Below are 12,326 nucleotides of genomic sequence, written 5' to 3'. Positions count from 1 at the left end.
CTTGGGAGGTCTAGTTTCTAATATGGGGTCACTTGTGGGGGGTTTGTACTGTTTGGGTACATCAGGGGCTCTGCAAATGCAACGTGACTCCTGCAGACCAATCCATCTAAGTCTGCATTCCAAATGGCGCTCCTTCCCTTCCGAGCTTTGCCATGCGCCCAAACAGTGGTTCCCCCCCACATATTGGGTATCAGCGTACTCAGGACAAATTGAACAACAACTTTTGGGGTCCGATTTATTCTGTTACCCTTGTAAAAATACAAAGCTGGGGGCTAAAAAATCATTTTTGTGAAAAAAAAAAGAATTTTTATTTTCACGGCTCTGCGTTATAAACTGTAGTGAAACACTTAGGGGTTCAAAGTTCTCACAACACATCTAGATAAGTTCCTTGGGAGGTCTAGTTTCTAATATGGGGTCACTTGTGGGGGGTTTGTACTGTTTGGGTACATCAGGGGCTCTGCAAATGCAACGTGACTCCTGCAGACCAATCCATCTAAGTCTGCATTCCAAATAGCGCTCCTTCCCTTCCGAGCTTTGCCATGCGCCCAAACAGTGGTTCCCCCCCACATATTGGGTATCAGCGTACTCAGGACAAATTGAACAACAACTTTTGGGGTCCGATTTATTCTGTTACCCTTGTGAAAATACAAAACTGGGGGCTAAAAAATAATTTTTGCGAAAAAAAAAAATTATTTTAACGGCTCTGTGTTATAAACTGTAGTGAAACACTTGGAGGTTCAAAGCTCTCAAAACACATCTAGATAAGTTCCTTAGGGGGTCTAGTTTCCAAAATGGTGTCACTTGTGGGGGGTTTTAATGTTTAGGCACATCAGGGGCTCTCCAAACCAACGTGGCGTCCCATCTTAATTCCAGTCAATTTTGCATTGAAAAGTCAAATGGCGCTCCTTCCCTTCTGAGCTCTGCTATGCGCCCAAAAAGTGGTTTACCCCCACATATGGGGTATCGTCGCACTCAGGACAAATTGCACAACAACTTTTGTGGTCTAATTTCTTCTCTTACCCTTGGGAAAATAAAAAATTGGGGGCAAAAATATCATTTTTGTGAAAAAATAAGATTTTTTATTTTTACGGCTCTGCATTATAAACTTCTGTGAAGCACTTGTTGGGTCAAAGTGCTCACCACACATGTAGATAAGTTCCTTAAGGGGTCTACTTTTCAAAATGGTGTCACTTGTGAGGGGTTCCAATGTTTAGGCACATCAGGGGCTCTCCAAACGCAACATGGCGTCCCATCTCAATTCCAGTCAATTTTGCATTGAAAAGTCAAATGGCGCTCCTTTCCTTCCGAGCTCTGTCATGCGCCCAAACAGTGGTTTACCCCCACATATCGGGTATCGTCGCACTCAGGACAAATTGCACAACAACTTTTGTGGTCTAATTTCTTCTCTTACCCTTGGGAAAATAAAAAATTGGGGGCAAAAATATCATTTTTGTGAAAAAATAAGATTTTTTATTTTTTCGGCTCTGCATTATAAACTTCTGTGAAGCAATTGGTGAGACAAAATGGTCACCACACATCTAGATAAGTTCCTTAGGGTGTCTACTTTCCAAAATGGTGTCACTTGTGGGGGGTTTCAATGTTTAGGCACATGAGGGGCTCTCCAAACGCAACATGGCGTCCCATCTCAATTCCTGTCAATTTTGCATTGAAAAGTCAAATGGCGCTCCTTTCCTTCCGAGCTCTGCCATGCGCCCAAACAGTGGTTTACCCCCACATATGGGGTATCGGCGTACTCAGGACAAATTGTACAACAACTTTTGGGGTCCATTTTCTCCTGTTACCCTTGGTAAAATAAAACAAATTGGAGCTGAAATAAATTTTGTGTGAAAAAAGTTAAATATTCATTTTTATTTAAACATTCCAAAAATTCCTGTGAAACCCCTGAAGGGTTAATAAACTTCTTGAATGTGGTTTTGAGAACCTTGAGGGGTGCAGTTTTTAGAATGGTGTCACACTTGGGTATTTTCTATCATATAGACCCCTCAAAATGACTTCAAATGAGATGTGGTCCCTAAAAAAAAATGGTGTTGTGAAAATGAGAAATTGCTGGTCAACTTTTAACCCTTATAACTCCCTAACAAAAAAAAATTTTGGTTCCAAAATTGTGCTGATGTAAAGTAGACATGTGGGAAATGTTACTTATTAAGTATTTTGCGTGACATATCTCTGTGATTTAAGGGCATAAAAATTTAAAGTTGGAAAATTGCGAAATTTTTTAAATTTTCGCCAAATTTCCGTTTTTTTCACAAATAAACGCAAGTTATATCGAATAAATGTTACCACTATAATGAAGTACAATATGTCACGAGAAAACAATGTCAGAATCGCCAAGATCCGTTGAAGCGTTCCAGAGTTATAACCTCATAAAGGGACAGTGGTCAGAATTGTAAAAATTGGCCCGGTCATTAACGTGCAAACCACCCTCGGGGCTTAAGGGGTTAAAAAAAATGTATTTATAGCTCAGGTACCGACTGATGAATACTCCCATCAGCAACGCCTGCTCTCGCTGTTATCAGGTGTAAGATGCATATAATCGGACTTCTGACTGTAGTTCTTCTTTTTGGCTCAGAGATCAGAGGCAGTGTTTGCCGCACTGTCATGGATATGACAGCATAGTAAACAATGGATGTTCGAACCCTCCATGTATCTGAATTTGGTTTGGGTTCTGGTATTGTTCTGGTTCCTGAACCAAATATTTTTTTAAATGTTGGGCCGAACCTGACGGACCCAATTATCCAAGGGTTCATCCCTCACTACTCAAAAACTATAAAGATAAGATGACCAGTGCACTTTAATTATCTTTATAACACTTGTGACTGCTACGACCCATAACCGTTTTCTCCCATTAAGTGACACACACAACAGTTATCAGAACATTTAAAACTTTTATTGGGAAATATACTCATAACATTTCCATCTTTTACTTTGGGTAAATATTTTAGGTCGCAGCTTAAACCGGCAATATCTGCCAACAAATGGGGTGTAGGGAGATTACTGCCTTCCGGTCTCCCAGGCAGGTATCTTCACCACCAACAAAACTCCACCCTTCCGCAGCTGCAACTTAACCAACCTCTAACAAAAGGGGAGGGAGGGCGAGAAACAGGTCCGGGTCCAGGGATCCGGATGTGGCTTCAGTGCTTCCCGGCGCCAAGAGCAGAAGATGAGCCCCGCCCCCTCCGCGGGGAGTTAACCCCATATTCAGCCTGGCCTCACTGAATGGGAGATCTCTGACAACAAGAGTGGGGGAAGGCGCAGCAGTCAGGGGACAGCGGCATAAGCCGCAGTGTCCCAAAGACTGCTACGACCCATAACCGTTTTCTCCCATTAAGTGACACACACAACAGTTATCAGAACTTTTAAAACTTTTATTGGGAAATATACTCATAACATTTCCATCTTTTACTTTGGGTAAATATTTTAGGTCGCAGCTTAAACCGGCAATATCTGCCAACAAATGGGGTGTAGGGAGATTACTGCCTTCCGGTCTCCCGGGCAGGTATCTTCACCACCAACAAAACTCCACCCTTCCGCCAAGGAGGAGCGAACCTAGAGAGCTACGACCCCCCCCAACGAATGCATTGCCTGAACCACACCTTCTCTAATACCATTGAGGAAGATATCTATTCCCGCCTCGTTGAAATGGACTCCGTCTGGAAGCAGAAAACCGGAATTGTCCCCTTCCAGCCGATGGTGCAGAACAACTATGCCATTCTTAAACCTTACAAATTGCGATATCCTCTGATTCAGCGTGCGTCTGGATCTCTCCATGGCATTCAATTCCCTGGCCCCTCGCCACACCAGCCTTGGGATTACTTCGGACCAAACCAGACGCATCAACGGGAAGAAACTCGGAAACTTGTCCATGTCTGATCTGATCAGCGTAAGTAGTTCGGCAAGTGGGTACGAAGCCAGGTCGTTTCCTCCGGCATGGATAACCACAATGGTAGGGGATGAAGCCATCCGTGCGATATGAACAACCTCCGGAAGGACTTGGGACCACATCATGCCTCTCATGCCACGCCATATCACGTCGACATCGTCGAAGCCCAAAGATCGCCCTCCTGGGCCCAATTTGGCGCGGCGAGCAGCCCAATAGACGTATGAGTGACCACTATCCAGACGCTGGGTCGCACCCCATCTAGGAATAAAATATACAGTTAGCCAAAAACCAACAACCCCAAGTAAATTATCCGATGTTTTACCGAAGCTGCTCCCATATTATAATAGTATCAATTAACCAAAACTTTATAACAATAAATCAGGCCTGATGTATCTAGTAAAACAGCGGGATCTCCATCTACCCACCCTTTGAATTTCTGATTCAAACAAACCCGCTCTAGATGCTTCTGTTGCTGTGCCTATTCGAAATGAGTGAGTCCCAAATTCTGCTGCAGGCATTCCCAATAGTGACAACGTACGTCTCAATATAGCTAACAATTGGCCCGACACTAGGGGAAGCCCATTCTCATGAACGAAAAATTGAGAGCCATCCTTTCTGACTCGCATGTAGTTCGTAATTAACGTTAATGGGCAGATGTCCTTGTTGATGGCAAATATAGGGAACCAAGTTCCCCTATCTTCCTGATCGGTTTTGGATTTACATATTCTGATCCTTAGACCGTCGTCACAAATTAGAATGTCCTCTCGCCTAAGGCCACCCGGTTTATTCAGAGCAGTAGGAACGATCTCGCTGACCCGCATGGCCCCAAAAAATGCTAGGCCAAACGCCGCTGATGTTAGCGCAGCTTCGTATTTAGAATCGCAAACAGATTCCGCGGCCTTAACCAAGTTCGCTAGCAAATCAAAGGAGATAGGACGCCTGTTATCAACTTGTTTATCCGCTCGGCGCCAACCTTTCAGCAGCTGACTAACCAAAAATTGCTTCGTGGAATCTGGCCAGCCTCGCAGCTTGAAATGGAAAGCTAGCGCCGACACACGGTTGCGCGCCACCGAACCCGACACACCCATTGCATGCATTTTGGATAAAAACGCCATTGTCACCTGCATTCGAGCATCCTCCGAAGACCCTACTGGTTTTCCGTCTGCTAAAAGACACCACTCCTCCCACACCTTACCATAGGCTTTCCAGGTCGACGAGGCTATCGATGATCGTATTAACGGCATCAGGTCCCCAGGACATCCCAGATCGAATGTGGGCAATCCACCTCCTCCAGTTGCTCCTGAAGGCGCCGTCCCAGTACATCCTGCGAGTAAGACCCAGTTAATAACTCAGAAACATTCTCATTACCGACGGTTAGTGCATTCGCTTTGAACCAAACATTAAATGTTAAACATTTCAATACTATAAACCTAATTAGGTCTAAAACCAGCGGTGAAGGAGATGCTAGGTAGTTGATGGCATGCGCCCCGCCCACGGTTTCAAGGTGTAAACGAATACGCTTGTTGGCCAGTTGTGGACCCCAGATTTCCATGGCCACTGCCACAGGGAGAAGGTCGATTTAAGTTGGGTCTGCGTACCACTTCCTGGAAACCCAGAAAGCAGGCCAATTCGCTGAACACAATTTGTTACCAAAACGAACGCTGAAACCCGTGTGGCTGGACGCTGCAAAAAACAAACCCATGTCCTCATTTGAGCATTCTGCCTCCTGAAAGCAAGTCCTACCATTGTAATTGCTGAGGAACTGCCTCCATGTGTTTAAATCAGAACGTAGATGTGCTGTAATTCTGATTCTATGGTGGCGTTGTTTCACTCCTCTCGTGGCTAACATCAATCTGCGCGAGAAGATCCTGCCCGCTGGCATGACCCTACAGGCAAAATTTAAGGAGCCAAGCAGCGACTGCATTTGCGTTTATGTAACTTTATCAACCGAGATACATCCGCTGATGAGATCCAGCAGTTTCTCAATTTTTTCCTTCGGCAACCTAAATTCCATGGCGACCGAATCGATTTCAATCCCAAGGAATGTGATCACTGATACTGGCCCTATCGTCTTCACGGGGGAAAGTGGAACCCCGAAATGTTCCATGGCATCTTTGAATTGGGCTAGGGCTGTGGAGCATACATCTGATCCAGCTGGACCGACTATCAAAAAGTCATCGAGATAATGCGTGATGGCGGTTTGCCGGGTGATTTTGCGAGTGACCCATTCTAAGAACATGCTAAATAATTCAAAATAAAAACAGGAAATTGAACACCCCATGGGGAGACATGTGTCGTAATAGTATAGACCCTCGAATTTTGCTCCCAGTAGGTGGTGACAGTCCGGGTGTACCGGAAGCAGCCGGAACGCGGATTCTATGTCCGATTTGGCCATAAGGGCCCTCAGGCCAGCATTCCTGACTAGGTCAACCGCTTTGTCAAAGAAAATATAAGTGACGGCTGTTTCGTCCCTGGGTATACCATCGTTGAAGGACATACCCTTGGGGTATGACAGGTGATGAATTAATCGGTATTTACCTGACTCTTTTTTGGGAACTATAAACAGGGGAGAAACCCGTAAGTTAGGGAAAGGTGGGGAATTGAAGGGACCGCGAAAGCGACCCAACCTGATTTCCTTACCCAACTTTGCTGCTAGTACGTTGGGTAATTCTTTTGCGGATTGTAAGTTTGGGGCCGATTGTGGCTCAGGGGACCAATCAAACGGGATGAAAAAACCATAGGAGAAACCGAAACGCAGTTGCGCCGCGGCCGATTTATTGGGGTATTTGTCCAGCCACGGCCCCATACTTTTTATGCTCACTGGCGTCGTTAGCCTCACCTGAGAGGGGTTTTTACCAGAGTTAGCTTTTTGGGGCGGTCGTGTGCATTTTGCCACGGAATGGGGGCCTCCGCACGCTGAACACTCATGTCTATATTTGCAGAGCCCGTAGAACTTACAGTGTCCCTCATTAAATAACCAGCATGAACCTGGTCTACGAATAACTGTTGCTGCCGCGTGGTTACTAGACCCGGCAGTGGGCCCGTGAAAGGATTGGGTTGTTCTTTGGGCCATCATCAGGCGGAGCCACGAATCCGTGGCTTTCATACCCCAGCCTAATTGGGGGTTGGCGGCCAAACGACGGCGCAAATCTTCATCATATTTCCACCAAGCTGATCCCCCGTGTGCCTTATAGGAATTGTAGATGCTATCTAGATATATAAATAGCTCGGAGCACCTTTCGGGGTGCCTCTCCCCCATAACACATCCCAGGACCGCAAACGCTTGCAACCAGTTATTAATGGTTTTTGCAACTTTTGGTTTACGTTCATAGGTTCTATCCCCCAACCGCCTCTCTCTATCAACCGAGTGCTGGTCCGTGGAAACCAGGGACCATATGTCAATGAAATCATTGGCCCAAATTTGTTCCTTGATGGCGCTATCCAAGTGGGCCCCTAACGGAGGAACTCCACAGAATAGGCCATCCTTATACACATCCGGGCGGGGAGGAGGGGGTTGTCTGCAGAATCCCGCTGGTTGTAGCAATTTTGGGTTGACATAAATCCTGCTTCCTGTGGTTGCATTTGCTACTGTGTCTGAAAGGTTGGTGTTGGTTCTCTCCCCTCCCCATGCCCCGATAAAGGGGTATTCACCGGTCGGTGCGTTGGCATCCGGACAGCTTGCTTCCCGTGCCATGGGAGTCATTGGACCTTGCCGTTCCATGCGCTGTATGGACCTACGACGAGAGGACTCCTGCCTGTGTGACCTGCCTGAAGAACTATCGGATGAAGAAGGCGAGCGCCACCGCGAGGCTCTAGACCGTCTACTACGCCGGCTGGACCTAGATCTATACGAACGCCGTTTGCTAACATGACGATCGCGCTTCCTATGTCTGCTTCTGCGATGCTCTCTAGGGATGACGATGATGACGACGATGATCTGCGCGCGGGGCGGATACCCGCACTCTATTATCCAGAGCCGGGGTGCCAGCACCCTGAATTGGGGCGCGAACACCGGTTGCCATCAGTGACATTGACGCTGGGGCATTCTGGTGTTCAACTACTGCCGCCTGAGAGGGAGTAATTTGCCCACCCGTTATTTGCGAATACGGAGTACTAAAGATAATTGGGTAAGGTGGAAACTGTGATTCGCCTCCTATACTAGCCTGGGAGTATGTACCGTGCTGACCTGGCGCTAATATTATGTGAGGTGATCCCACGTTCTGCTGTGCTACAGTTGCCGCGTCCTTGCTCCTGTCAGTATTAGCAATAGCTTCCCCTGCGTTCCTTAAAAGTGGAGGAATACCTCCCTGCGGAGCCTCAGTCTCCTTCCCTGCTGAGCCCGAGTCCTGCGAGGAAGCTGACGTTCCCTGGACCCCCCCCCATGCTGTTTCTAATTAAGTGCGCAGCTCCGGCTAACAATGCTGGCACTTGCAGACCTGCACTCCCCGACTCCTGTGTCTCCCCCACCTGCTGTAACACGCTTCCTCCTGTCCCACTGGCGCCGAGAGCAGCAGGGGCGCGCGCACGAGAGCTGCGCGCGCTCTTTTTTGAATTCACTGGCGGGCTCAGCCGTGCACCATGGCAGGGAAGGAGTCGCTCCTGGTCAGCACGGCTGCTAACCAAGCGCTGCCTTTCCTGCCAATCCTATCCCTCACCACACTCTCCGGCGGGTCCATAACACCGGCTGCCCAACAGGTCCGGGTCCAGGGATCCGGATGTGGCTTCAGTGCTTCCCGGCGCCAAGAGCAGGAGATGAGCCCCGCCCCCTCCGCGGGGAGTTAACCCCATATTCAGCCTGGCCTCACTGAATGGGAGATCTCTGACAACAAGAGTGGGGGAAGGCGCAGCAGTCAGGGGACAGCGGCATAAGCTGCAGTGTCCCAAAAATTCAGTGTGACAGCAGCTGCTCCTCACTGCTCCCCCTCTGGTCTGCATCAATATGTCAGACAGCCATGTGCCATGTGCAGCTCACCACTGTGTGTAATAGCCAGCCTGAGAAAAGGGTATGTGGCCATGCCTCCTGTTCTCTTCAAAGAAACATCTATTTTCAGAAGACTGGCTGATAGTAACAGCATGAAGCTGCACACTGCTGTAATTTCCCAGATGGATGGGAGAGCAGTGCAGTGAAAAGCAGCTCCTGTCACAGCAGCCCCCTGATAATGGATCCCTGTCTGCAGTCCAAGATGAGTCGGCATAGCGGGGGGAAGCAGTCTCCTGATAGCTGTTTCTCTGCATAGAACCGTCATGCCCCCTCTTCTCAGGCTGGATGTTACTCAAAGTGGGGAGCTGAAGACTGGTGTGTGACCTATTGTCCCAGACTGGAGGGGGGCACATTGAGATGAAACTGCTGTTACATGGAATTACAAGTATTATAAAGATAATTAAAGTGCACTGGGCATCTCATCTTTATGGGTCATCTTTTTTGATCAAAAAATCATAAAGCTGACCCACCGCGACAAGGTATACCCAATTGGGACAGTACCTACACTCTACCCTCCAAAGCTGGGTGTCCGGTTGAGACCCCGTGACTCTCTGCCACTGTTCACACTAGGTAGGTTTTAACATTAGAGAGTGTAGGTACTGCCCCAATTGGGTATACCTTGTCGTGGTGGGACAGCTTTACGCTTTTTTGATCAAAAACAGTGTTTACTAAACACCCTCTGTTATAAAATGCACTTGCTTTTTTACTTATTTATTTTCATTAGGGTATATGCACATATTGTCTTTTCTTTGGTTTTATCTCATCTTTATAGTTTATGAGGGCAGGGACAATACATAACATGTTTATCTCTCTGGAGTACCCCTTTAATTCTGCCAGATTTAGGTTTAAGATTAGTAAAATGTAAGCAAAACAGTTTACAGAGCTTGTTTTGCACTTCTTTAAAAAAGCATTTTTTATCTGAAAAGATTTCACAAAGTGTAATTACTTTTTGGATCCTTCTGTATTCTGTGATGAGGCTTTGTACAATATCATCTACATCATCATGGCTTATTCATTCAGCCAGCTAGAGAAACGTCATGGCCATCCCATTGAACACATTGAGGGGGACTGATCATTGCAGGGATATGCAGCTGTTGCAGTATCAATGGCATAATATTCTTTTTAGATTATATTTTTCTAGGCAGAATTTCTTCTCATTAGCACATACTCAATATACTCAGAAACAAAGCTACATTATGATATATTTAATCCTCTGATTTAATGTTTATTATTAAGGAATATTCTGATTATCAGCTTGATAAGGAAGGTAAAAGATAAAGCGAAGTAGTTTTCTCGTTTCAGATTAAATTGCCTTTCAAAAGAAGATCATAATTTTTTTTATTTTCTAACATTTCTTTACTATATTTGAGATTGGTCATCTACTCTATTCGTCAAGTTGTTGCTTTTTTACTTTTTTTGACCATTGAAGAAGCTGCAAAGTAGTGATACCCATGAGGTATCCCTACGGAAAGTCTAAAGAAATGGGCATATTGCCCACATTTCCCCTTGTTGCAATATGTTATGTGATGTAATGTGAACTGTAGTGTATAATGTGACGTTTGCCATGCATAAATGGTGAGCAGTGCCCCATTTTGGGAGGTCCCTAAGTGAGACTGAAGAAAAGGGATAATGAGATCCAGAGCAGAAGTGACTAAGAGAGAGTGACTGTGATGCTAGTCACTTTTCACGACCAAGTCGTGAGTAAGAGTTGTCAAGTGGTCCAAGGTAAGAAGCCAGGATGGCACGTCATAAACAGAAGGAAGAGACAAAAGAGTAGGCAGGTAGCATTCCAAGGTCAGAAAACCAGGAGGATAACAGATCAGCGCTGAAGCGGTTAAACAGGTGGATGGTCAGATTGAAGTACAAGGTCAGGCAACAGATCAAGCATAATAAGGGACAAACCTCACAAGCTGAGCGTACATCTGGCAGAGTTCAGGGAGACACAGCTCAGCTAAGAAGCATGGCAATTACCTGGAATAATGAATACCTGGATATAGCCAACGTCTCACAGTCTCAGATTGTATAGTTGAGCTGTCAATAAACACTGACAGTTCAGCACACCCCTGTACCAGATTGGACAGCTAAGCTGTGAAAGTACTGACAGCTTCAGCACACCCCTATACCAGATTGTACCGCCGAGTTGTCAGTATATGTATCCCAGACACACTGAGGGGTGGAACCGTGACAGTACTCCCTCTTCAAGGGGGGCAATTGGACCTCCAGGCTTCCCAGAAAATTTTAGATGAAGGCCCTGACTAACCGATCGGCCTTCACATTTTGAGAAGGGACCCAGGATCTCTCCTCTGGTCCATATCCCCTCTGTTGTGAATTCCGCTCTTGGGCTCCCTCTGGTGGTTGTAAGTGGCACTTTTGTGAGTTCTGCTCTTGGGCTCCCTCCGGTGGTTTTAAGTGGAATGGCTGCTCCTTGGATTTAGCAGTCTGCAGCTGCTTCCACTGATTGTCTTTCTGCTCGGCTATTTATGCCTGGCTCTTCCCTTCAGCTAGTGCCACTTGTCAATGGTTCCTGATTGGATTCACATCTCTCTTGGATTTCCCTGATATCCTGACCAGTTCAGCAAAGATAAGTCCTTTCTTTGCTCTTTTCTGTCCACATGTTGTGGACTTATTCGCTCTGTGCATTCTATGTTTTGTCCAGCTTGTCAGTATGGATTAATTCAGTTAAGCTGGAAGCTCTGGGAAGCAGATTTACCCTCCACACCTTTAGTCAGGTGTGGAGATTTTTGTAAACTCTGTGTGGATTTTTGTAGTTTTTAATACTGACCGCACAGTATTCGGTCCTGTCCTATCTATCTAGCTAGACTGGCCTCCTGTGCTACATCCTGGTTTCATTCTACGTATGTCTTTTTCCTCTCCACTCACAGTCATTACTTGTGGGGGGCTATCTATCCTTTGGGGATTTTCTCTGAGGCAAGATAGTCTTCCTGTTTCTATCTTTAGGGGTAGTTAGTTCTCAGGCTGTGACGAGGTGCCTAGGGAGTGACAGGAGCATCCCACGGCTACTTCTGGTGTTGTGTTGAGCTTAGGGACTGCGGTCAGTACAGGTACCACCTCTTTCAGAGCTCGTCCCATGTTGCTCCTAAACCACCAGTTCATAACAGTACAAGTGGCCAAAAATGAATAAAATGCATCTCAAAAGAAGGAAAAAAAAATTCTGAGCCATTTTTTTTTTCTGTGCTCTGTTTTGTCTTTTTTTTCCTCTTGATCTCTGGGTGGTTCAGGATTTGTGCTCTGGCATGGATGTTCAGGGTTTGTTTTCTCGTGTGAATCAACTTGCTGCAAGAGTACAGAGTATCCAAGATTATGTTGTCCAGACTCCGGCTTTGGAGCCTTCTGATTGTCCTGTTGTGGATTCTGTGGTGGACAGGCTGCAGCAGATTTGGACTCATGTGGTGGACAATTTGACGTTGTCTCAGGAAAAGGCTC

This window comes from Ranitomeya imitator, chromosome 4, assembly GCF_032444005.1.
Source record: "Ranitomeya imitator isolate aRanImi1 chromosome 4, aRanImi1.pri, whole genome shotgun sequence".
NCBI lineage: Eukaryota > Metazoa > Chordata > Amphibia > Anura > Dendrobatidae > Ranitomeya > Ranitomeya imitator.
Note: the sequence above shows the minus strand (reverse complement) of the source record.